General features: G+C 39.6%; 1 long non-coding RNA gene across 2 annotated transcripts; it reads left to right on the top strand.

The window, feature by feature from the left end:
• LOC121068297 lies at positions 1-25,239 on the top strand. Of its 2 annotated transcripts, none has more exons than XR_005818785.1 (3): positions 1-635; positions 11,108-11,280; positions 25,209-25,239. It is a non-coding gene; the product is annotated as an uncharacterized LOC121068297 (long non-coding RNA). The 2 variants fall into 2 exon arrangements; XR_005818784.1 differs by lacking the exon at positions 25,209-25,239 and adding an exon at positions 11,570-11,932.
• Positions 25,240-25,724: the final 485 nt, after the last annotated feature.

Genomic DNA, 25,724 nt, shown 5'->3' with positions numbered 1-25,724 from the left:
TTTTTTTTTTTTTTTTTTTTTTTTCCTGAGTGCTTTAAGCCAACACCCCTTCAGTTGTGTCTGCCCCATACTGCCAATATGCTGTGGGTGAGGAGCATCATGTACCTCAATTCAGTTAAGCTGTGTCCTACAGCTGTTGCCAGTAAGAAAGAGAAGTCTGCTTTAGGGTTGTGAGAGAGCTGGTGAACACAAGGGTGACAGCTAGAGTGATTCCAGTGTTCCTAATCATACCATACACACGCTGCCTGAGCACTCACTGTTTAACCAATGGTGCCCTGTGATATGTTTTTATTAAGCAGATTTTTTTTCCAGGTGTACTTGGTCACTTCTGCTTTCTAATCACATTTATTACTCTCATCTGAGGCTAATTTGAGATTCCTGGTGACAGGAATTATCTAACGGCACTGACAGTTTGGAGACTCTGTCATGATCCCTGTTGCAACTTAAGATATGGATCTCAGTGGCTGTTCTGTGTGTTTTTGTTAAGACTAGCTCTGGAGCCTTAGCTAGCTGCACAAAAATAGAGAACCTCCATGTGATGACATGGTGAATAGTAGTATCCTGACATAAAATTTAGTTTCTTCAAAGAAGGGAAGATCTGAATTTCTTTCCAGGAAGATTGGTTGCATTTCTGGGTAAATGGTTCATTTTCCTTTCAGTTTCGTATTTTTTAATATGTAGACTCAAGTGTTTGGCTAAAGCAGATCTGGGCTATCTCTCAGGTGAATAAAGATTATTGTAAGCAGACGCTGTTGGACCTCCATTCACAAGAACCCAAGTTCCTTGTAGTCTGTATGTGCTCATTATGTTCCTGTAGGGAGAAGCTACTTAAAAAAAAAAAAAAAAAGAAAGGATTACTCTGCAACTTCCTGAGAATTAAGTTTTTGGTAGAGAACGGGTTAGCACTCTGTCCACAGTGGAAAATACAAATTAAAGTTTAGTGTGTGGAGGGACATGTGCCTCTCTGGCTTATTAAGATAGCTTTGAAGGTTATAGGAAATCCAGCATGAAACCGATCTTGTTGTGTTCATGTATATACTGTCAGTAGGATTAGTATTGAAGTGCAGTCTGACCTTTCTGTATGTCCATTTCCGTATGTGGGAAATTTATCGATATGCAGTAAAGTTCAGCCTGAGTATGTGCCAAAATGTAGGCAATATGCAATCAGGGAAAGAGGGACTAAAACTGGTGTGCAAAGTTATTACATGATGGATTTATTCCAGTGAGTATCCATATGAGACATGGAAGAAAAAAATAGGATTAAAAAAAAAAGCATCTGAAACTCATGTAATATAAACTGTCTTTTTTTTTTTTTTTTTCTGTGATAGTTAAATATTGTTTTTTAAAACTGCAGAACAGATAGCTTGATTTTTTTTCCATGATCGGTCTCTCTGAAAACACTGCTGTTAATAACTCCCTGTTTGAAAAGTCCTCTGTCATGAACAGTGAAGATCTTCATTAGTTACAAGCACTGAAGACTTAAAGAAAGTGTCTGGTTGTAGATATAACAAAGTGGGCATCTTTAGGTGTTCTAATTAACACTTCTGTAGAGGGGGGGAAAAGAAACTCAGTGGAACATACCTGAATGTTATTCATTGAATAATTACATAATGAAGGAACAATGGAGTTTTCAGCTCTTCACGTTTTCTTGGGAAACTATGAAGAATCTGGCAGTGATGTGTACATAAAATAGTACATTGAGGAAAAAATAGACTGCAGTTTCATTACACTGACATCAACGGTAAGCAATCTTAGTGGTAACTTGTATATCGTAATGATTAATGGCAGATGCAAAGCTGAAACAATTATATTTCTTAAATATATTATACTCTATCTGAAATTGTAATATTTAAATGTTTAAAGATGGATGTAGTTAAATTATTATATCACTTGCTGCATGTATGACACATGAAAATGAAATAACATTTGGGTAACCACTATTAAAGAAACGAAGTATCAAAGGAAAATGTTAGAAGTGGAAACTTGAATTGCAATGTCAGAAAATAGAATTTACACATTTTTAAAAGAATCAATATAATACATGCAAGAAAATCTATGCACTTGGTAACTTCTAACAAAAAGAAAAGTTTGAGAGAAGTGTTAATTACAGAAAACTTTCTTGCAGTGTTTTTCTGAAAGTAAGAATTCTTAATTTAGGCTTTATTAATATGAGGGTTGACTATAGCTGCTAAAGTGGGCAGGAGTCTTGAAAGCCTTGAGGGAAGTTCCACTTTGTGGGAAATATACACAAGAGCTTTCTGATTTACCCTTTCACCCTCATTGCACTTTTTGAAAAGTTAAAATTAGCTGAAAAACCTAAGGAGGAAGAGTCCTATAAAGGTAACTCTCTAAGTGAATGCTCAATCCATCTTTTTCAGGAAGATTAGTAAGTGCCATACCCAACCCTCTTTCCTAGTTAGTAAGGCTCCTGGGGATATTCTGTTTTCAACAGTGTTCTATGTATTTGAAAGTAAAAATTTGGTAGTACCTCATTTAGTCACTTATCTTTAGCCACGAATATGTAAATATTGGAGAGATACTGGTTTAGAGTAACAATGAGCATGATTAAGGATTTCAGAAATGTCACTGTTCCCTCACAGTAAATGGGAAATCTTATTTTGTACACAAATGCTGTTGCTGAGGGACTGTGGAATTTCCATCTCTGGATATTTTCACAGTTTGAGGGACAAAAATGCTGAGCAGCCTTGCCTAACCTTGAGGGTAGCCCTGTCTGGAACAGGAGGTTTGATTGGATGACCTCCATAGGTCTCTTCTGTTATAAATTTTTGTATGATTGTGATGACTCTGTTTCAACTATTAAAGTACCCCTTTTATATAGGACAAGGTAAGTCAGTTCTTTCCTGACATGAACTTTTCAGTATAAGGCATAGATATAATTATGTTTTTGAAGTAAAAAAAAAAAAAAAAAAAAATGTTTTGCTCCTTAAAAATTGTTCCTTTTTTAATGAAAAGATTCCTTTTTGCGTGCTTTTATCTATTCATTCTACTTGAATATGAATAGTGCTATTTTTTTTTTATAAGATTGTTTTTATGGAAATAGGACTTACAAACAAGATCAGTCTGCATGAGTCTGCCTTTTCTAGTCATGAAATGTTTCTGTGGCAATAAATTTGGATATCTACAAGTTTTATACCATGGGGTGGTGATCAGAGAAACCATTTAGGAGCTACAGTGTCTGAGAAGGGGTGGAAACCAAGAAATTGTGTGGGATGCCATCAGGATGGAGTCAGTATCACTGTCATGCTTGGGAGAAGTTACAAATTTCTGCATATTTTGTTGTGGTACCCAGTATTACACAAAGACTGACAGTACAATCCAAATGTGCAGTGAGACAGTGTAATGACTAACATTTCAGTTTGAACAAACCCGCATGTACTCTGTCATACTTTAAAGGAAAGAAGAGACTTCTGAAGCTGCTTCTGCTAGTTTGCCTATATAGCAAGCTTAGTGCTATAAAGTTGAAAACAGAAAGCTATGGGAGAAAAAAAAAAAAAAAACAACAAACCAGTACAGAATACGAGATTAGCGCAATGCAGCTTCCGGTTTTTTACTGTTTCTTTTATTCATTTTTGACCCGATTGCACTGGTTGCATCATTGAGGGTGAGACGAAGTCACAAAGCATTACCAAGCAATTGGATTTTTTTTTCTCTGAGAATTTTAATGACGTACTGGAGTGCTGTTGCAGTTTAAAGTAATAGCTTATCAAATGAAATGTAGTATTGTGTTGGTTCTTGCAGAGGGGACAGGAATTTATGGGCAGCTGTCAAAAAAAAAAAAGTATCCACACCCTGGCAGTAGACAGGAACGTACATGCTGGGGGGGGAGTTCAGGAAGAAAAGAGGCACTAATAAGTTTGGGGCAAGTTGAAGGAGGAGGCAGCAAAAGTCAGTGTGTGACATGGAGCAGGTGAAGAGAAGCAAGCTAAGAGAAAACATTCTTAAAGGACTAAGATGAAGGGCTGGAAAACAAATTAAAAATAAGTCTGAAGCATCAATGGATGAGTGATTTTCATATGTATGCAGTCCTCCAGAGCAACTGAGTACTGAGGAGGAGAGAGGCTGGAAGCAAAAAGAAGCAGAACTGTGGCCTCAGCCAGAATCTCCTACATACTGTGCTGTTACAAGATTTTTCTTCTGTCTGTGTAAAAAAAATCTCAGCACTTCTACAGGCTTCCTTTTTGCTTCAACACGTGCTTTTCTGTGGTCAAGTACTGTGGTAATTTGACTGTTGCTGGCTACCAGACACGCACTCAATGGCTCTCTCCTTTCACCTCACACTCTTTCCCTCCTGTAGCACATGTCCACTGATGGGTTGCAGTCCTTCATGATCAACAAGTCTCAGTGTGGTCTCTCCAAAGGCTGTAGAGGGGTCCCTGCTGGAGCACCTCCTGTCCTCCTTCTCTCGGTATTCACAAGATTTTCCTTACACTTTTCCCTCACTCTCTGCTGTGCAGCATTTTGCCATTTCTTATCTCTGAGGTACCGCCATTTTGGGTGCTGGGCCCAGCCATGTGTACTGGGTCGGGCTGGGATGTTAACTTTCCCTGCAGCAGCCCATACAGTGCTGTGCTCTGAACTCGTAGCTAGAACAGCACTGGTATCACACCAGCGTTGTGTCTGCTGCTGAGCAGTGCTGGCACAGCATCGGGACTCTCTCTAACCCCCCTAGGGGTGGGCAAAGATATGAGAAAAGAAACATCACCAGGGCAGCTGACCTAAACCAACCAAAGGGATATTCCATACCATATGATGTCACACTCAGCAATAAAAGGTGGAAAAAGGAGGAAGAAGGGAGGGGTGGGCTCTCGTTGTGAAAACGTCTGTCCTCCTCCCGAACACCGGCTACGTGCCTTGAGGCCCTGCTTCAAGGACGTGGTCAAGCATCTCTCATTTGTGGGAAGTAGAGAGTAATTTCTTTCCTCTGCACTTCCACATAGCCTTTACTTGTTTTGTTTAGTTTTCCCTTTTCCCCCTCCCTTTTCCCCTTTCCTTTTTCCCCTTTAAATTGTTTAGTTAAATTGTTTAGTTAATGATAATCTTTCCTTAATAATTTTTTTTCTTCCCTTTAATGAAATTATCCTTATCTCAACCCGTGAGTTGTTCTTTCCTTTACTTCTTCCCCTCCTCATCTAAGGAGGGGGAGTGAGAGAGCGGTTGTGGTGTTCAGCTGCCTAGCACGGTAAAACCACCACACCGTGCCCTGCGGTGGGGCCGTTGGAACCAGCTGGAACCGGCTGTGTCCGGCAGGGGGCAGCCCCAGCCTCTCCTCACAGAGAGGAGGTACCTGGGCACCTGCACCCCATACATCCATCGAGACATCTCCACACACTTTCTTCAATATCTGTAGGAGACAGAGAGGATGTATATGTGTCTATATATATATATATGTGTGTGTGTGTATATATATATATATATACAAATATATATGCTGTCATGACATGCTGAGACATTCCTGTTTGAAACATTTTAGTGTTAGGGGCTTTCCTATGGCTTATATCTGAAAAATACTGAAGGACTTTTTTATTTTTTTTTTCCAAATAGGGACAAAAATAGTTGATGGAAATATACTGCCTATCTGCGTGTGCTTGATGGGGCATATCCCATTTCTAACTGGGTAATGCAACTTTACACAGACAGTAAAGGATCACACTGTCAATTCAGCCATGCACTTTTCTTATGCCACAATGTGATGGAGCATTCCTTTGGTAGGCTTTCTGTAAGGCAGAAATGCCTTTGGGATTTCTAAGTGTCAATGTTTCAAACATTTTTTAAATAATTGGAGGCTGCAGTGCCTTTCACTAGTTATGTGAAGATGCAAGAGAAAGATTTTACTGTGGTTGGACTACAGTTTCTGCAGCAGCTGCACTCTCAGCCTACAGAAACTGCTTGCATCACATGTAGCACACAGGAAGATCTCAGAATCCGAAGTGCATCACCTTTCTTGACCCTCTGGCAATACTTTGCCTGATGTAGCCAAGAATACCATTTGCTTTCTTAGTGGTAAGGGTACACTTCTGGCTCACGTTCAACTTGATTTCCATCAGGACCACCAAATTCTTTTTTTGCAAATCTCTGCAAAGATCACTGAACAACTACTGTCATGAGCAAATCAAACTCAAATAAGGGAGGCTAATACAATTTATTGACAACTGATAAGACTAGAGCAGTGAGAACTAAAAGCAAACTAAAAGCACCTACCTGCTAGCCACCTTCTTTTGCTCCCTCACCCTGTTGTGGGACACCATGGGCTGCAAGGGGACAGACTACTCCACTGTGGTCTTCTCCATGGGCTGCAGGGGAACTTCTGCCCAGGTGACTGGAGCACCTCCTGCCCTCCTTCTGCACTGACCTTGGGAGTGGCAGGGCTGGTTCTCTCATGTTTTCTCACTCCTCTCGCCCATCTGCTGTTACCAGCATTTTTTCCCTTTCTTAAATCTGTTCTCCCAGAGGCCCAGCCAGTGTCATTCACTGGCTCGGCTCTGGCCAGCAGCGGGTCCCTTTTGGAGCCAGCTGGAGCTGGCTCTGACCTGACATGGGGCAGCTGCTGGGCTCTGCTCACAGAGGCCACCCCTGCAGCCCCCTCTGCTACCAGAGCCTTGCTATGTAAACCTAACACACTGTCTTGCATAACCGTGCTGGTTTTCAAAGACACTACTATGTTTTTTATTTACCAGTTCACTTTGCTTTCTGTGTTCTGTTCTGGACTTTGAACAGATGTAATCCAGTTATAATAAGGATGGGTATTGTGGTGAGCATGTATAAAATGAAATATTCCTTATTTTAGGGAAATACTGATACTTCTTTCGTAATTGCTGCAGCCTGTTCTGAAAGGTAACTAATGGATGAAACCTTAGAAGAAAGCTACATCTATGGCAGTTGAAACTACATAACCTTTGCCAGGAATATTTGCCTCCTCAGGACAGTGAGAGGAAAAGATATCTAACTCTGCTCTTTTATACATAGTAGTGTGGGGGCAAATCTGCACATCTTTTTTGATAATGTGGCCTGGGTTAACAACAGCTAGCATACAACAGGACTGTGAGTGAGAGAACAGAATACCCCAAACAGTTTTGCAAAGGTATTTGCCGAAAGCCTGATAGTGCTAGGAAGAAAACAGCAATGATCAAGTTTCCTTTAGACGACCTTCATCCCAATTAAATAATAACCAGGAAACTGCCAAGAGGCTTTTGAGAAAAGAAGTAAACTTGAAAAGTGTAAAAGCATGAAAAGTTGTGATAGTGGGGAGGGACCTGGAGCGAATGTGACAGAAGACCATCACATGGGTCAGATGCCATGAGCATCTGTCTAGTGGAGTGACAGCACAGAGGGCAGCACGTACAGACCCACACCTCATATGTGTGCATGTGAACTCAAGGGATGCTTTCTCGTCAGCGTGTGGCTTGGCAGATTATTGGAAGAGGTACAGACATACACAAAACTAAAGAAACCATATATCCAATAGAAGCCTTGGGTAAGTACAGGGAAACTGCCCCAAAAGAGTGTTGTCTGCCTCTGAGAGGGCCCATGTGTACGTGTGTGTGTGTGTGTGTGTGTATGGGGAGGTAAGGTGGCTTAGAAGTTTTCAGCAATTAGTTAGAGAAGCACTTAAAAAATTCTAGATGCTTACTAACATTTTGCTAAATGTTCAATATTGTGGTTTATCTGTTGCATTGCTGATATTGATCCTGAATGTATAGTTCTCTGATTGCCAGTTAATTACATGTTATTTATAAATCAATGAAGTGCTTTGAGGCTGATTGGTTTTAACATACTTAAGCAGATTTTCCCTGCAACAAGTGTTCAGCTGATTAAATTAGATATCACTGTAGTGGGAAGGGTTTGCATTGTGTCGGTCTGTTTTAAAACCCATAAAATTGCAGGCTCTAGTAGCAACCCTCTACCATTTCCTAAATGAAGAACTGCAGCTGTGGGTTTAGCAGGGAATGTGTCTGCATGAATGTTTATACAGGAGCTCCAGAGGAGTGGTGAATGGGTAGCAACAAAGAAAACACACCTGCAGAGGTTGCTGAGTGTAACAATGCATTGGGTAGTGGGAGGCCGAGGTCCCCTTTTAAATGCAGAAGTGACATTGATCCCTAAACAGTCCACATTTCAAAGGTAAAAAGAGGAGAAGGAAGAGGAATGATGAGTGTGGGACAGATTGGCAAAGGGGGCAGCAGTCTGGTACACAGCTGTCAACAGAAGCAATGGGGAGGGTGGAGAAACTGGGCAAACATAACATAATGGTTGACACAAAGTACAGTGCTGGAACACATCAGCCCAGAGAGGGAGAAAGAGCCATGCAGCACTTTATACAATTGCCAGCAAGAAAAAAAGAACTACATAATTGGAAAAGGAGACACAGTTAAGGGGAGCTTTTGTGAAAACCTGTGTTTGGGGGAAAAAGGAAAAAAAAAAAATCACACAAAACTAAACATAGCTTCAAAGGTGACTGGAACTTTTTGCCAACATAAGGAATCTTGATGCAGGAGGGTTATGTGCTGCTGAAGAAATGAAGGAAGTTGCTTCCAATATAGATGAACAGTACTGTAAAATTTGTAAGGGAAGAGAGAGGAAGAGGTGACTCTTTGAGTGGTGAGTGGCTGTTTTTTGGGAAGCTCAGCAAGCTTGGATAGTCGGGGCTGCAGCGAAGGCTCACCAGTGGTCTGCCTTTAGGAAGTTAGAAGCAGCTTGGAGGGAAAGCTACTGAGTGTTGATGCCTGCCTCTGACGTGATTTTAGCACTAGGGAAAAAGAGAAGATGCTTTAATGAAATGAGTGAAACATAATTCTTACTGGAACTAGTCAGAGCTGCTTGAATGACCGAATGTCTGCAAAAAGAGATTCTCCCAACTCCTTTATTTTCAGGAAAGACAGATACTAGTATATATGTGACAGCACTCTGAGTATTCTTTATGTACTCAGTTTTTCATATCAATGATGTTTACAAAAGAGAAAAGCTCCCCTCACCTTAATATTCTGGTCCTTTTGTTTGCCAAAGATAACGTGTAAATGCTGGAAGTGCCTTCCCACAACAGCAATTCACTATGTAAAAACCTCTTCTATGTTAGCGACCTCTTTCCCTAGCAAAGAAGGTGTTGGAGAACAATTGCTGCCTTGAGAACAGAAACCTCCCAGCACAAGGCCCCTATTCTAAACAAGACAAACTCTTAGCATTAACACAGAAGTGGCTGAGATAAACTACAGTCTACTTAAGTAAGGTTAAATAGGAGATTCTTTTTTTAAGCAGAGCGGTTAAATTTGATGTTGACCACCAATGTCATGGGTAGGTAGGGTGGAGTGGCTGCTGGAAGAGAACTGTAATACTCAGTGAATTGAATTTATTTACTTGGCAGGAACCAAATAGCAAGAATTGCTGTCTACTTGCTATATTAGCACACCTACTCCCCTGAGACACTCACACACGTATGCAGAAATCAGAGTTTTAGCCCCACTTGTCCAGTTTAGACCAGTACGAATGGCACGGGGAAAGAAGGCACTTGCTCTGGCTGGTTATGTGCTGTGTCCATGGCAAACAGCTCAACTCAGGCGTGGCTGATCTCCTCCTTGGGCTTTTGCTCCTGTAGATGTCAGACATCTGTGTATTGTGACACCTTTTCAAGGGGCTATTGCCTTAATTATTGCTTTCTAATGGCTTTGCTAGTCTTGTAGTACCAGACCAGCTCTTGAACTTTCTTCACTGCTGAGGCCAATTAGTGGAGACCAATTAGTGGTTGCCAGCTATTGCAGTTTGTCACCTCCAAGTTCCATGCTAGTATGTTACAGCAAAATGGGTACATTTGTTATCCAAGTCCTAATCACCTGGTGCTGGGCAGATGCAGTCAAGTCTCCTTTGTCTGACCAGTGTTTCAAGTACCTTTAGTCAATAGTCAGCCAGTTTTGGGGTAACCAGCAGCAGCAGTCCACGGCAGAGGTATCTCTGTGTGTTGCTGCTGGGTAGTACGACATCTGACAAAGGTTTAAATCAATTGCCTAGATAGTCTCCAGGGAGCTGCACCAGAACCCCTTGTCTGCTTGACCTGTGGCTGATTCACCATTGCTGGTGGTCATATGGAAATGCCTGTTCAATAACAATTCAGAATTGAGCAGTGTAATTGATGTAAAAGCCTTCCTGTAAGGCAATGTCTTGGAAGTTCAGCTGTCTAACAGCAAATCTGCTGAGCTGTCTCCATGCAAAACTTAGGAAACGGGGCCTGAATTTCAATAATTTTCCCTACCTTCTTAAAAGGCTGTAGCTATTTCCAATATGGTATTTCTAAGTGGTCATTGCTAGGACAACGCAAGACTGGTGTCTTTCCCCTGGAATTGTTTCATGTCCATACTATAGAAAGGGCCCCAGCATTTAGCTTCCTGCTTGGCTCCACTAGGAAGAGTAACTCTTCTTATGTGTACCAGCATTGCCTGTTACTGCAGTGCCCATGCTCCAGCAGCGGACAAGTGAAAAAGCCATGCTTAAAAAGTCTGTGTTGTGTGCTAACCCACTGATGTAGGCACCTCTGGAGTGCTTCAGATAACGTTTAATGCCTTGCCTCAATTCCTTGCTGGTGGAATCATGCACCATTCAATTTCTTCTAGTCTCTGAGAGCTTTGTGGCTAGAGTTTTAGGAAGGCATTGTCATCTTTCCATAATATTTTTGGAGGTATCTTTGTGAGAAGAAACAAATCCCTTTTTCTTAAAGGCTTCCCACTATTATTATCCTTACATATTGTAGGGATGTATGCATGTACATATTGTATGTATGTACATATTATATGTATACATATGTATGTATGCACGTATTGTACATATTTCTGGGAGGCAGAAAGGATGTCTTTGTGTTTTTAGCATTACCAACCAGAGGAACTCTTTCTTGTTTCTGGGAAGGGTGGATAAAGAAGATGAGGTGAAAAAGAATCAGAAGAATGCCTAGCATTTCCAAAGCTGCTGCTGGTGACTATGAAAAGAGCTTACAAAACTTGACTCCTTAGGCAGAGAAAATCTTTGAATATCTAGACTTGAGGTTTTTGTCTTAAATTACAGCTTGAAAAAGATGTCCAACTATTTTTCTGCTGTCTACCTGCTACAGATCCAAAGATGATTGAGGCTGGGTATGCTGTTGGAAAAGGAAGAATTGCCTGTTAAAAGGTGAATAATTCTAAAGGATGCTGAGATGTACTCTGGCCACGTGATTTGGCCATGGGGGCAATATTGTATAATGACATTAAGTGCAACAGGATTAAATGGATGAAGAGATAAGAGGTGATGAATACAAGTTGTTTCTTAAGCATCACAAACTTTTCTTCTTTGCCTTCTCTAGCACTTTTTTAATCCCTACAGAAAGAGAGCAAAGCCTTTCCGCATTGCTGAAGTTTTATAAAAACATACATAAATGTTTGCCTCTTTCTTTCATGAGCATCTTGTGCATAATCTGCCCCAGCAGAAAAAGCTAGCTATGCACTGTTCCTGTGTTGCTCTGTTAATGTGGCTCATGTGGCCCATGTGGTAGTTCAAAGTAGAAACGTAGAAATACTATATCCATCCTTTACAGGAGCAAGAACTTGCGACTAAGCAGTACATAGTACAGCTGCTGAACTGCAGAATAGGTGGATGATAACGTCAAAGTACAGACGTTCCGAGAAGTTTGTTTTACAGAGTCCCTTGTGCAATGCATCAGTTCCTGAGCATAATTTGGAAACCGAACAGCATGTGACTATTGGTTGCTTCTGGTGAGACTGTCAGCTGAGGTGGGTTGCCCTCGGTGTTCCCTGAATGCAGTGTGCCATGAGGAAAAGCTAGTGTTCTTTTTCTTTTCAAGTGTTCAGCTGTGTTTGGCAGATTTTATAAATATAGCATTATTACAATTATTGTTATTATTTGTTGTCATTATATATTTATAAATACCACAACTACAGAATTTTGCAAGACATTTTCTTCATACAATTGCATCATATATCTATTTTACTGAAAAAATAAATATAAAAACATTCTAATTTAGTTACCCAAACTGATAATGGTAGTATTAAAATGTCTGTGCTGTAATGCCAATATAGCTGAAGAACTGAAATGTTCTATAAATGAGTATTTTCTTTCCTGGAAGGTATATTTATTACCATCGCTTTTACTTATATAATGATTTGTGTCAATTTGTGAATCTTGTCAGGATCTAGAGATGAAAAGAGAATGAGTTCAAACTCTTGGACCCTTGACAATACTTAAACTAATAACACATGAGAAACAGTCTACAACAGAAGTTGTTATAGAGGTACAGACAGGTAAATCATGGGCTGGTAACAGATTTTTTGGGTTGCTTTTTCATACTTTTATTTTTTTTCTTATTTCCTCTCTAGCTTCCAAGTACAGCACTACTTTCATTCCTGCTGATACCCAGGCCACTCCTTGCTGATCCCGAGCATGTGTGGCTTACTTCCAGGGACTGAAATTGCAGCTTAGATCATTCTTTTCAATTTTCCAGCCAGAAGGCAACAATGGCAATTTTTTTGTTTGTTTGTTTGTTTTTGTTTGTTTGTTTGTTTGTGGTTTTTTGGTTTTTTTTTTTTTTTTGGACCAGCTGAGAGCATGAGGTTTCTTAGTCACAGTTATAACAATAGGCAAATCATACAATCATGGAATGGTTTGGGTTGGAAGGGACCCAGAGATCATCTAATTCCAAAACCCTGCCACTAGACCGGGTTGCTCAAAGTGAAGGATTCCTGACTTAAACAGACAAACTTGACTTTTGAATGCATTTGGAATGAAAATAGAAGGTATGTAAGGAGACCCTTGACCTGAAGTAGTGAGCTGTGGTTGCAGCTGAAGATGGAGGTATACAACAGTTAAAAATACATGTTGGAGGAAACACTTTTCTGGTGGGTCAGCACTTTTCTGTCACGGCTGTCCCTAGACAACACCATCTGGAGGGGAGCAAGCCTGTCGCCCGACCTCAGCAAATCTACCTGTCCCAGAGGTATTTTGATCAGCAATATTCCTCAACCCTTTCCTTACCAAATCTCTTAACTTCAGCCTCCTCGCAGTATCTGTTTTCTGTTGTATCTGATAGGTAGTGTCAGAGACAGCAGCTAGAGAAGAGTCTTTAGAGATCCCAGACCAGACTGAGGATGCAGTACATTGAGAACCAGTCTTTTTCAAATGCTAGAGGGAAGAGAAGGAGCTATAGAAAATATGCAAATACAGCAATAGAACAAGGGAGATTTTGATTGAAAAGAAAAAGACAGCAAATCATAAAACCATGCCGAAAAAATCTTTCCCTGTGAAATTAACTGTAACTCTTGCATCTTCCGGTTAAAAAGTGGTAGTTGTTTTAGTTCTATGCCAGTCACTGGTTGATAGTCAGTTGTGTGGCTACATTTTGAAATGCATGTTTCTCCACATACTTGCTGATTTATGTGGGGGGAAAAATAAATTAAAAAATAAAATAAAAACAACAAACCATCTTCTGTCAGCTTCAGTACAGAAATGTGAGCATTAGATGTGGTTTCAGTGATCCAAGGAACTTGTTACACCATACGTGTCATAACTAGTCATGTTTGCTGACTATAATTACAAAAATATGTGCTTTGTAGAACAAACACTTTAAAAATCAATAATTCTTCCTTTTTAGTCTTTCATCAGTCCACCAACACCCATTAAATGTTATAGACCATTTTGTGTTAGTGTAAGGTCATGCAGTACATAATTGGAAAAGGTTTCTGAAAACTAATTGCATAAAGGTCTATTAAATAACTGGATTGTTTAAAAAAAAAAAGTTTTTACCAATTTGCTTTTGATTGCAGTTCTGATGGCTTTTGAGGTGCAGATGTGCTCTTATATTCAATTCATAAGTTTTCAGAGAGTCAGTAAAATAGCATGCAGTATTTTTAGAAAATATTTTTTTTTTTAGTTAAGAAAGAATTTTAGAGACTCTAATACAGCCTAAGCAAATGGAATGACTAATCTCATTTCTTATGCTTTTATTGGGAACAAAACAGATGTTTTTTTTAGCCTCACTGGTGATTTACCTTTTTATGAATATTTCAGGTTAATAAACCAGACAGTATATAAAGTATAGTAGCTGCACTGTTGTGGACTACGTTCATGTCTTTGAACTCTGGAAGTCTAAAAGGTTGTTGTCTGAGCCTAGTGAGTCACATTAGTCTCTTCATGTAGTCAAGAGTAAAAACAGGCATCTCCATAAAGTGCTTCATCTACTTCATCACCTATTTTTATAGACCTACTTCAGCATGAAACGGAGAGAGATTTTTATAAAAGCAGTTTGATTCCTGAAAAAAAAAAAAAAATAATAATAATAAAAAACAGAAAACACTGATCTGTGGCAGATGTTTGGCACAAAGGCATTTTAAATGTTCATTGCAGGTGGCCTGTACACGGCTACTTTGCAGTAGTTCAATGTTCTGTCCCTCAGTCCACTGCATAGTAGCTGCCCTAACTGCAAGTTAAGATTTCATTTCACTGCCAAATTCCAGCTAAACTGACATTTAGGAATAAGTTGAAGGATGTTTCAAGTGAGCAACTTGTTAGTACCCCCTGCAGAATACTTGCAAAATAAAGACATGCACCATTTTAGGAAGCACCAAAAACTTGAAAAATGGCAATCTCATGGTGATTATTTATAAAGTCACATTTATTTGTTCTAAAATTGCAAGGGGAAAAAAAAAAAAAAAAAAGCTTTCTGTATTCATTCTGTCCTCACCATATTGAAAATAATCAGGTGTTAATTTGGACGTGAGAAATGTTTTCAGTTCTGTTTCAGAAGTATTATTAAAACTTGATGGGAGCTAATGGCAAGCACAGGCAGCAAGTACTAATAACCCTAGAGACCCGGAGTAATCAAGTTATAATAGCTGCATCCAAAGGGCTGTTTTTGTCTTGTCTGCAGGGTTCAATTTTCTATCATAGACAGGAGGACAGACGAGGCTTTTTCTGCAACAGAAAGAGAGATCAGCCTCCCAGGCATGACAATTGTGTCTCTTCCTACCTCCAAGTGTTGCTCCTTCCCCTGCTTCTGGTGACATATGTCAGATGAACTGATGACAAGTAGTAGGTCTGCGTAAACAAGGAAACATAGTTTTTTCAAAAATCTCCATTTGCTGTAACGCAGATGTGTGTTCAATGTGACCCTGGCGTGTATTTGAGTGAGGATAATCATAGAAAGGATGAATTCACATGTTGGATAGCAATGCTAATAGACTTTGTAATCTTGGAAAACAGCCTGAAAACACTAGCTGCTAGAAAACAGTTTTTCAAGTGCAAGATCTTGTTTCAAGTATAAGTACAAAAGAAGTCAGACATTTGTAACTTCCTAGGTTTCCCTGAAGGTTTGGAATACCTATTGAGAAATCTGTCACAGTGCAAATGAAAGGGTAGGAACAAGAAATTTCTTTATCAGGCTGTATCTGAGAGACTTCTTATCACTTGGGAAGGACAAATTTTCTTGATGCTTCCAGAGGCTTATTTTCATGTTTACATAAGGACTTGCTATCTTCTGTAAAGAAGAGGGTTCCCTGTCTTGAAGTCTGGATCAGAATGTGAATTATGGGGTACCTCCTAAGACCACATATGGGAATATTATTGTAGAACTCAGTTGAAAAAGCATCCTGGATTTAATTTAATGGATTTTATTATTATTATTATTTTTTATATGTATATATTATGAGTACGCATAACTCAAAGTAATGGGGAAGACAGGCTTGGTGGTACCTGTAAGAGTAATTCTTTGTGTGTGGATGACCTATATTCCTCAGTTTCTTTCAATTTCAGAGCCTCTGGAAATTGCTTTTAGTCTGAGGGAGAAGGGTAGGAAACGAGAATGACTGTATTTAAAGACAATGTATGAACGCCAGGTTGTGGCACAAACTTTACACTGAGTGCTTTGAATGGTTAGGTCATTGAACTGTGTGGTTTATGAGAGAATACAGGCAAGGCTAATCTCACAATTTAAAGGCTCCAACGCAACCCTCAGGAAAAATCCGGGTTGTAAAACAGACTTTTATGGGGGGGGGGGGTGATGTTGAAGGGAGCCCTGTCCAGTGCCATGCCTGTGTGCACAGTCCATGAGAAACTGCGTCATGTGTTACGTAAAGAGTCCATGCACCTGAAAATAGTCAGCTGTAACTTTGCACAAGTGAGGGCTAGTCTCAAGTTGTCTCAAGAGCTCCTTCTGTGCTAAGACTGGAGTGGGTTTATGTGGAAGAGTTTAGATTGGCCTGAGGAATTCCAAGCTGAGTTAGGATAAATTGCAGAAAGTGTAAGGTGACACATTTTTCCTGGTGGGCTGCAGTAAAGGCACTTGCAAAATCATGCTTCTGAACTTGAACTGAATTTCTGAATAAAGTCATTTGATTTGTCTAGTTTCAAAATGAGTTTTAAGCATTTTTTTTTCTTCTTCTTCCTTGATTTTCTTAGTTGCTTTTTCAGAATGCCCATTTCCTGAGGCAGGAAACAAGCAGCTACACTTACATGATATGTTAACCTCTTTCTAATTCCCTTTCTAGTTCCCTTTAGGAAGGGGGCAGAAGGTCCCTTAAAAGGGACAGGAAGAGGTGATATGAGTGTGGCAGAGTGGTACTTTAGGTAGGTTAATCCTGAGTTAAGTGTTTGGTACTCGCCTGTTGGCTATGACAATCTGCTGCGATGCCTGGCAGGTTGGGAGCTGGATTTGTGCCTCCTCAGCCCTTTCTTTGTTGAGGCAAGGAGACAATCCATGCAAAAATCAATATGATAGAGTATTGTTTCTTTCTCTCATGCGTGGCACCTTCAGGTGTATCAACGAATTCTGAGTAAACTCAGTATGCAAAGAAAAGCTTCTTTTAACATTCTCCTTTTAACAGCAGACTGAAGAGCTAAAAATGGAAGCTCCTTGCTGTGGGCAAAGAGGTATTACACAAGGAGGGGAGGGATGTTAATGTGAATGTAGGACACAGGCACTCAGATAAAGGGTTAGACAGATAAGAATAAATGAAGGATAGACAGAAAAAGTGGTGGTCTAAGATTTCAGCCCCAGCCAAGTTTCTGTATTGTCCCTGACCAATGCATCTGAGCCAACATCTGGGAGTAGATCTGCCAAGTGGAATTTCTTCATTCCCAGCTTCCATTTTTCACTTTGTGGCTTGAAATACACCTGAGGATATTATCTTACTCCTCAGATCTAGCTTAGAGTTAAGAAGATTTGTTTTGAAGAAGCAATGTATGTTCAGTGCTGCATATTGGAACACTTTTTTTTTTTTAAGTAACAAAACTGACTTTTGTATCTTCAGTTCAGATGCAGAACACTGAAAAAGTCATGCATTTCAACCTATTATGGAGTACAGAATACTCTGATAGCTGAACCATAATTGTTTGTTCTAGGAAAGGTTAAATCTGTCTGTATCAATGACCAAATGCAAAAGAGAGGTGGCCACAGTTTGTGGCAATGCATTTTCTTTTCTGAAGCTGTTTAGGATGCTAATGAGCAGGATGGTGTAGAGAGAAGTCAACATGGTTTGGAATAAGATTTTCCTCATTCAGGAGGTTATGCTGCTTTGCCCTGCAGCCTTCACTACCTGCTTTTTATTTTTATTTTTTTTTTTCCCTCTGACAGTCCTCTGAAATGAAGTAACCCTCATTGGTATTAATTGCTGACGCTTTTGCAATTTTCTCTTTGGCAAATGCTTCATTATCAGCTATGTAGCATTGTGAGTCAGCAGGATGCTGGTTGTTACTGCGTAGTGGAAAGGAGTGTTAGACTGAAATCTCATAGAATCCTACTAACAGGCATGCTGCTCTGCTGTGTACAAGTGAAAGTGTCTCATATCAATGGTATCCAGTGTTTTTTACTAGAAATGTATGTTTTCTTTTCAGTGCCAACACAGACGTATTAGAAACATGCTAGATAGTGCTAAGTATCGTAACAGCACTTACTATGGGCAGAAAAAGGAGTTGAGCTCTGTATGATGAATATATTTTTACAAACACTGACTGTTCTTTGTTGTATTTCACCTTCTTAAAAATTGCTCTTATTACTTTCATTATTATTATTATTTTCACTTGCTGATTAGATCAAATATTCTTATGCCCTAAAGTACCCTCATTAAAGAACTTATTCACATAATTTGATTGTAGATATCTACTGAGGCAGCAGCTCACAGATACCATTCTTATGCTCGTATGTAGCATTGGCATTGCACACTGCATGGTGTGGCCACTCTTACCCAACAGACTCTCTCCTGAAAGTTACAGGGAAGCACAAAACTTGTCATTTTCCTATCAGACGGAGAATACCTTTCAGGTATATAGCAAAGAGAAAGTACGTCAAGCCATTTCCACTGGAACTTGTAATGACTTTTGGCTATTTCTGTGGGTGCCCTATGACAGAGTATCTGAAAAGTATTCCTTAAGAACTCCATGTGTGACCTGAGCCTGCATACTCACAGCAACATTTGCCTTTGGCAACAAATAGTGCCTTATACTTACAATTTTAATCACTGTAGCTTCAAACAAAAGCATCCTTGCCTTTTTGTAATTTCTGCTGCAATGTGCACAAAATAAGGAAATAACATTGCTAAGATACTGAACATGATACCCAGTTTCCCTTTTGCTTAGATGTCTGTAAGCCTACTGCAGAAAATGACAAAATCACTTTGAAGCACCCATTTCTTCCTTCCCAGAAGACTTCAGGTGAAATACAGAACATGCAAATTAGTTGTCTGATTTTTAAGAAAAACACACTAGGGAAAAAATAAAAGAAGTTATTTAAAAATTCCTTCAGGACAAGGACACAGTCTCTTGGTGGGATAAGGAGGATGCTGCAGATGTAGCCTGCTCTTTGAGGCCTGGACATCTTCTGCAGAGACTGTCAGGCAGGTGGTAAGAAGCAGAAGGGAAGGACAGTCGGTGCTTTCTGATCTGGCAGTTCTTACAACCTAATCTACTCAGCTGTGATGTTTCATTCGCCTATAAGAAGCCATACAGGCAAGTGCCCTAGCTGCTTTATCTTCAGCCCCACCTCTTCTCTCTGAGGTAAATATCACAATCATCCTAAATCACTCCTAATTATATGTTTAGTGTTGGCTATGTGAGCATACAGCCAGTCTTCTACAGAGATGGCACAGAATTGCTAACCAGAGCAATCCTCTACTGTGCTGGAAAAGTTGGTGTTTTAATTCCATCTGATATAAGAACTTGGTAAATGGTTATTGTGGTGGCCTTGTGGCACCCAACACCTTATGTGTGTCTGCTCTCTTGGTAATTTTCCCTCTTTTCCTGCAGGAACTCCTGCCATCATTGGCCATCCCATCTACCTGGAACTGTTTTAAAATACACTTATCAGGGTTTTCTGCCCATGAACAGTGCCTTGTCAAATCAGAATGTCTTTCTTGGTCTCCCCTAATGGGTCTGAAGTTGAGTTGAATAACTTTTGGCAAAAATGGCTGACTGCTTAGTTGTTTTAGATGTTATAGTTAATCTTTAACAAGCTGCTGTGCCAATGCAACCCTCTGTGACATCTAGGACTCCTGAGAGAGATGTGAGGCTTGAAAGGAGAGGATCTGAATGGTACTGTACAGCTTGTATAGGCTGTAAAAGCCATGTTGCAAGTGCAGCCTGTCCAGCAGATGCTTTTTGTTCCCATGCTGTTCCTCCCTTTTGGGAGGGCAGGTTAGCAGAGGGAGTACAGGAGCTGCCCATGATGTTTCTTTCCCCGCTTTTGGATTGGTAGTGGAAGCCTCTTACCCATGGAGAGACCATCTGCGACTCTTCAGAGTACATGAGTGTTGTCAGAGGTTCATCTCCCCATCTTGTCTGTGAAGCCAATGCTGGCCCAGAGCAGGCCTTCTGTGTGCTTGCAGCAGGGTGGGCTGTCCATTTTCCTTCATGGCCAAGTGCAGAGTCTCTGGCATGTGTGTGTAGGAGTGCGAGTAGGAGTGTGTGTGCAGGAGTTAGAGGGGAGGCACAAAGGTGGTGCTTGTGCTTGTTTTCCCAAAAGCATGAAACTTTTTACAGGGTATTGTGCACCCTGTAAATGCATGGATCAGTATAGAAATCCCTCACTAGTGCCCCTGACCCTGTGCATCTGGGAAGCAAGTAAGCTTCTCCAGGGTGATAACACGGCCAGTAGGCGGTGCTGCCAGCCAACTTCCCCTGAAGCAGCAACCCATCCTTGGCAGCAATTATAAATTCTGGAGTTGTCAATAGGCATTTAGTTGTCTACTGGTTGAATAGTTGAAGGTGTTCTTGCTGTTTGTAGTGGCAGATAAGAAATCTTCTGGTAGTGACCTTTCTTCTTATGCCCAGCAACTGTCCTGTGTCTCTGCAGTGTGAAGAGAGTTAGAGGGGCTTACTGTGTGTTGTGACAGGTCTTCCAAAGCTCCTAGTGCCTGCAGTGTTCACTGATTGCCACCTGCCTCTCCTCCTTGTTGTTCTCTGTGTGCAGTTTTGTATTTGGAAAGTTCTTTCCTCTGTACTGTAATGTGGGTTAGCCTTTGTGGGCAGAGGGCAGGAGCAAACAATCTACAACGCAGGTCAATAGCTGTATACTCTAAATTGGCCAGATACACAGCAGATTCAGGCCTTGCCAAACTGCCTTATGCGTCATCTTCTCCTTACCACCTGCAGTGACTACTGTTACTTCATCACTGATTTCTGCATTACAATTACATGCTCCCTCACCATAGCTGCACAGCAGTAGGGTTTCAACTGAATGGTCAAGAGATCTGGTGGCATCTTGACAGTGGAGTTAAGGTGCCTCTGCTTGCCTGGCAGCATGCTGGAGTATGACCTTTAAAAGATGAATGGGTTGGTTTTTGTAGGCGCTTTTTTTTTTTTTTTTGTAGGCTTTCTTTCTTTCTTTTTTTTTTTTTTTTTTAATAAGCATAACCTAGAAGTCATCTATGGAATACTTCTACTTAAGATCTTGAAGACAGGAGAAACTAAGTGTTGAGAAGACTGAAGAAGAAATAGAGACCTTGGGGTGACATAGGAGGCTAAATAGGGGTAGCTGTGTAGTTGGGCAGCCCATTAAATAAAGTATTGCCATTGCTGGTAACGGAATACAGGCTTTGAATTGACTCTGGAAAGCTTCTGGACTAGGACTCACCAAGCTTACTTTGTCTGGACTTGTTCTGGCCTGTCTGGAGTTTTACTGAAGCTTTTTTAGCTAAAACAACAACTGTTGAACAACCAGGTGACTATTTTGTAAAGCTAAACAGCTTTAGCTTACATTATGCCATTGTGTAGTGGTATAATAATTTTGATGCCCTTCTGCAAATGACAGTTATCAATAGCAAACAGTTCTTCTGTGTATAGTGAACTATTTATGACCTTGCAACAATAATGTAGTGAAAAAGATGATAGCAGAAGACTTGAAAGAACAGGAACAGGAAGATGCCAGAGGCTCTAGGGCTATAAACAAATCACCAGTAGTCACTTACTGATCATTAAAGTAATACAAGTTCAGGAAAACCATTTTATTATTTTTTTAAGAATAGCAAAATGAAAAATAACTACCTAGCATATGTAAAACACAGCATGTATAGTACATTTGGAAAAATCTTGAGTTATGGACCATGCAAGACAGAACAAGGGATAATACATGTTAACATAAAGAAGTACCTACCAAGCAGACTCTGAAGTGAGGAGAAAAGAAACCCCTCCATCCATATACATTTCCTGCTCTGCTGATTCTCCTCCAGTAAAAGGGCTAGCATAGCAGCATAGAAAAGGTACAAAGTAGTAGGAGTGTGTGTAAGTGTGGTGATTCTAACTGTAATTTTAAGACTTTTTCAGTGGAATTTTCATGTGTTCTTCCTTGCTCTTCCTATAATGGTTATATACAAGCTGATAATAATTATTTGATTAGAATGTTAAGATTCTAATTAGAATAAATTTCACATAAAATGTTTGCTTCTGTAACCCACATAAGTTGCACATGGTTCAGTGTAATGTGGACAGGGTAGAATCACCTCTGTGTCCACAAAAATGGTGGAAATGGACTTGAAGGGACACAATGACAGAAGTCATATGTTGGAAGAATATCAGTAAGTTCTCATAGGTGAAATACAGTAATTGAGGTATAGTCACAGAAAATGAGAATGGATGTGCATTTTTTAAAAGAAAATACTCTTTTTGTGTGAAGTACTCTAACTGGTAATTAATCTTGCTTGCACCTAAGAATAGACTCTGTAGTCACTTGCACCCCATATGAATGCATGGCATATTCTGCGTGAACCTGCAGAACAAGGTATTTTTGTGCAATGAACACTTAAGCACAGCATTTTGCATTTTCTCTAAATTTTTTCTTTACATTTTTTTTTTAGGTTTTGCAGACATGTAAATATAACTATAGTTCCATATGCACTTCCAAAAAAAAAAAAAAAAGCAATTTAAAAATTCCTCTTCAGTCATCCATTTGCGTGTGCTGTCCTTCATATCATTCCTCTTTCTGGTTAAGATACCATGAGACAGAAGAAATTCTTTAATTGCTTATGTAAGTTGTTAGATGTGTTAGTGGCATGAGGAATAAGAAGTTTGTTCTGCTGAGCATGGAATTGATATTGGTATTACTGAATTCAGAGATGGGGAGGCAGAATTACTCGGGCAGTTGGAGTGTCAAGAACAGGCTGGGTAAGGGGGACATTAAGATGTCACAGGGGTTTGCATGGCCACTGGAGTTCTGAGTAAGAAGAATAAGTGTTTTAAAATACTTTCTCAAACACCTTATCTGGGTTGGACCAGATGACCTCCAGAGGTCCCTTCCAACCTAAACAGTTTGTGATTCTGTTAAGAATTATAGGAAAAAATGAAGCTTCAATTAGTATTATATATTCTATCCTATTCAATGATCTATTCTATTATAATATTATCTATGCCTATTACCCATCTCCAGTTAGTGTTATCTGTTACTGGACAGAGGTGGACAAATTACCAGTTTTATCGGTGAGAACGCAGAAATGTTCAATGATATTTCTAATCTATGGTTGGAAAAAGACTGGCTTGATTTATTTAGATCATAATGATAAAAGACATCCTATTCCAAGAATAACTCCAGAAATATGTGAAAGGACCTCTGCTAAAATTAAACACTTCAAAATTATCTAGCTAAGGTAATTTGCATACAGGAGCTTTAAAAGAGTAGATTGAATGGTTCTTCCAATAAATCTGGAAATTGTTATGAAATTCAAGGGATCTAAAAGAATAGAACGTCAATATTTAAAAAAAAAAAAAAAAAAGTTGAACAGGAGGACCTGGGATTTTTGTCCCCTGATACTGATCAGGGCAAAATGATGTCCTAACTGATGAAGATTTTAAGATTTTAAGGTGTTTAATGATATTACTGCTGATCAACTTGTGTCAAATAGAAAAGACTTTTTCACGCTAACAGGTTGAAACAGTAAGTTTAGATATGATAGAAACCGCAGTGTTAATGTATTTTTGTAAAAGACTTAATTTTACACCAGCTTAATTAATGAAGTAGTAGCAGCCTGTTTCCAGGAGGTTGATTTAGGGCTCCTGAAGTAAATGTATGCATTCTCAGTACATCAGTAACACAATTCAAGCAACTCAGACAGCACCTGCAGCTCTAGGGGCCTTCCGACAGAAAACTTAGCCAACCAGGAGGTGAGCAAGTGATATGAAAGAGATACATAACCTTAGACAACACAACTGTGTCTCTGTATTTGTAAACTTGGTAGTAGTAGCCATGACCACTGTGTTGCAATTGTCCACACTGTTACTGACACTAGGAAGTTCTTGGAGGCTACAGTACAGCCCCACACATTCCCCCATAGGGGAAATGTATCATGTTGATGGCTATTTCTAAGAACAATCATAATGAATATACCTCTTGACGCTGGCTTCATTAAGAGCTTTACCTCACAGAATTTTATGTTGCTCAAGATCCCCAAAGGGGTATTATTGTTATATAGCTACTCAGATTCATACTGCAGAGCAGTCTCAGGTCTGGAGGCTTTTGTTTAGTTCTACTCTTCTACAAACATTCCATTTCAATAAAGAGTTAACAGTCAATGCTGACTTCCACATCAATGTTACTTTTGCTTTTTGTTTTCTTTTTTTTTTCTCTTCCTACGACTTAGCAGGCAGAACAAAATTTTATGAGTGAATGTGAGGAGCGCAAAATAATGCTTTGAAGACAATCAGCCTTACCATGCAGTAGTGTGTCTGAACTAATATTTCTGAACTAGATAATGGCCCAAGCCTACATAATTGGCTGATAGATATAAAATGGTATATTTAAGTCAATTCCTTTTCTAGCAACTGCATTAACTGTTGAAGATAAACTTTTATATTGTATGTGGGTGAAAATATCAGAATCATTATTTACTGTGTTTTCTGGTAAAGCTCAAATCCAATTCTGTGATAATCAGCTCTAGTTGCCAGGCTGAACATGCAATAAACAGTGCCCTCTAAGACAATATTGGAAGTGTTGTTTTCTCAGCATCAGTCAAGGTATGATTTGAGGTATAGCTGACAAGGAGTTCCAGGAGTGTCCTTCCATTATTTTTGGACCCTACTTTGATTAGCTTGGCTCCCTGGAGATCGCAATGTGACTGATGTCCAATATAGATGGGAAGATGTTGATGTTTGTTACTCCAGCAGAGAATAAATGCCTTGAATAAATTGAAAGCATCTGTTGTTTTGTTGCTGCTGCTGCTTTTGTCTTCTGTTGGCATTATTGCAGGTAGCCAGTTATAGTGTCAACTGTTTCAGTATTATTTCTATCATCTACTGACTGTTGCATGGCAGCAAGTTGGTGCTAGAAAGGAAGTTGCAGTCTCCTTCATGATCACATTGACAGTGGGAAGGGTGTCACTTTCTGTTGCCTTTCTGTGCTCTTTGCTTATCAAGATAACAGATCAGTGGCATCATGCAATGACATGAGCTACTTCGTATACCAGAAGCTGTTGTGTGGTGTGTGAATTTACTCACAAGGGAAATTGTTCAAGATACGTATTTCCTATGGTATTTTCATGGTCACTTTATTCTAGTATAATCATCATTATTTAAGTATCAGTTGTAGTCTTTCTTTCAAGCTGCATGGGGTTGCATTTGAGTGTATAAAATGCATTTACCAAGCAGTCTTGACTGCAGTATATTGTTGAATTGTTCACATAATTATTTGTCTCCAACAATTTTTGTGTCATCTGCCAATTTTTCTAGCAATTATTTTATATTCTACCCAGATTGCTGGTTAAAATATTAAACAGAATTGATCCAAGAAGAGAGACCTGTAAGGCGATCAGTAAGAGGCAAGAATCCCTTCAGTAACGGAAGAAACTGAAATTCACATTTATTCATATTTTGAGATCTGTTGGACCATCTTTAATATTTTAGCTACATTCCCTTTATATATTTAAAATATTGTGTGGGACTAAGTCAGTTACAGTACAGAAAAAGTATTTTCTTTTTAAGTTTTAGACCGTAAATACTCTTCAGTAAAAGACAGGCTTTGGGACTGGGTATTTATAATAGAACAAAGGAGCCTTCAAGGTTAAGGAAACTGGTCCCACTTGCCAAATAGGGGCATAGACTCAGCCTGTTAATTTTAACTTACCTTCATCGAAAGTTACAGAGAACTTTTTTTTTTTTTTTCAGATGAGAGTGACTGTGTTCTTGAAAAGGGTTTCAAGACTGTGTTGTCTAGTTAGAAAAAAAAAGTTAGATTGTTTTCTTCTGTTGATTCTACTTGCTCAGGCTTA

Source organism: Cygnus olor, chromosome 3 (assembly GCF_009769625.2).
Source record: "Cygnus olor isolate bCygOlo1 chromosome 3, bCygOlo1.pri.v2, whole genome shotgun sequence".
NCBI lineage: Eukaryota > Metazoa > Chordata > Aves > Anseriformes > Anatidae > Cygnus > Cygnus olor.
Note: the sequence above shows the minus strand (reverse complement) of the source record. Positions and strands in the feature narration are given on the sequence as shown.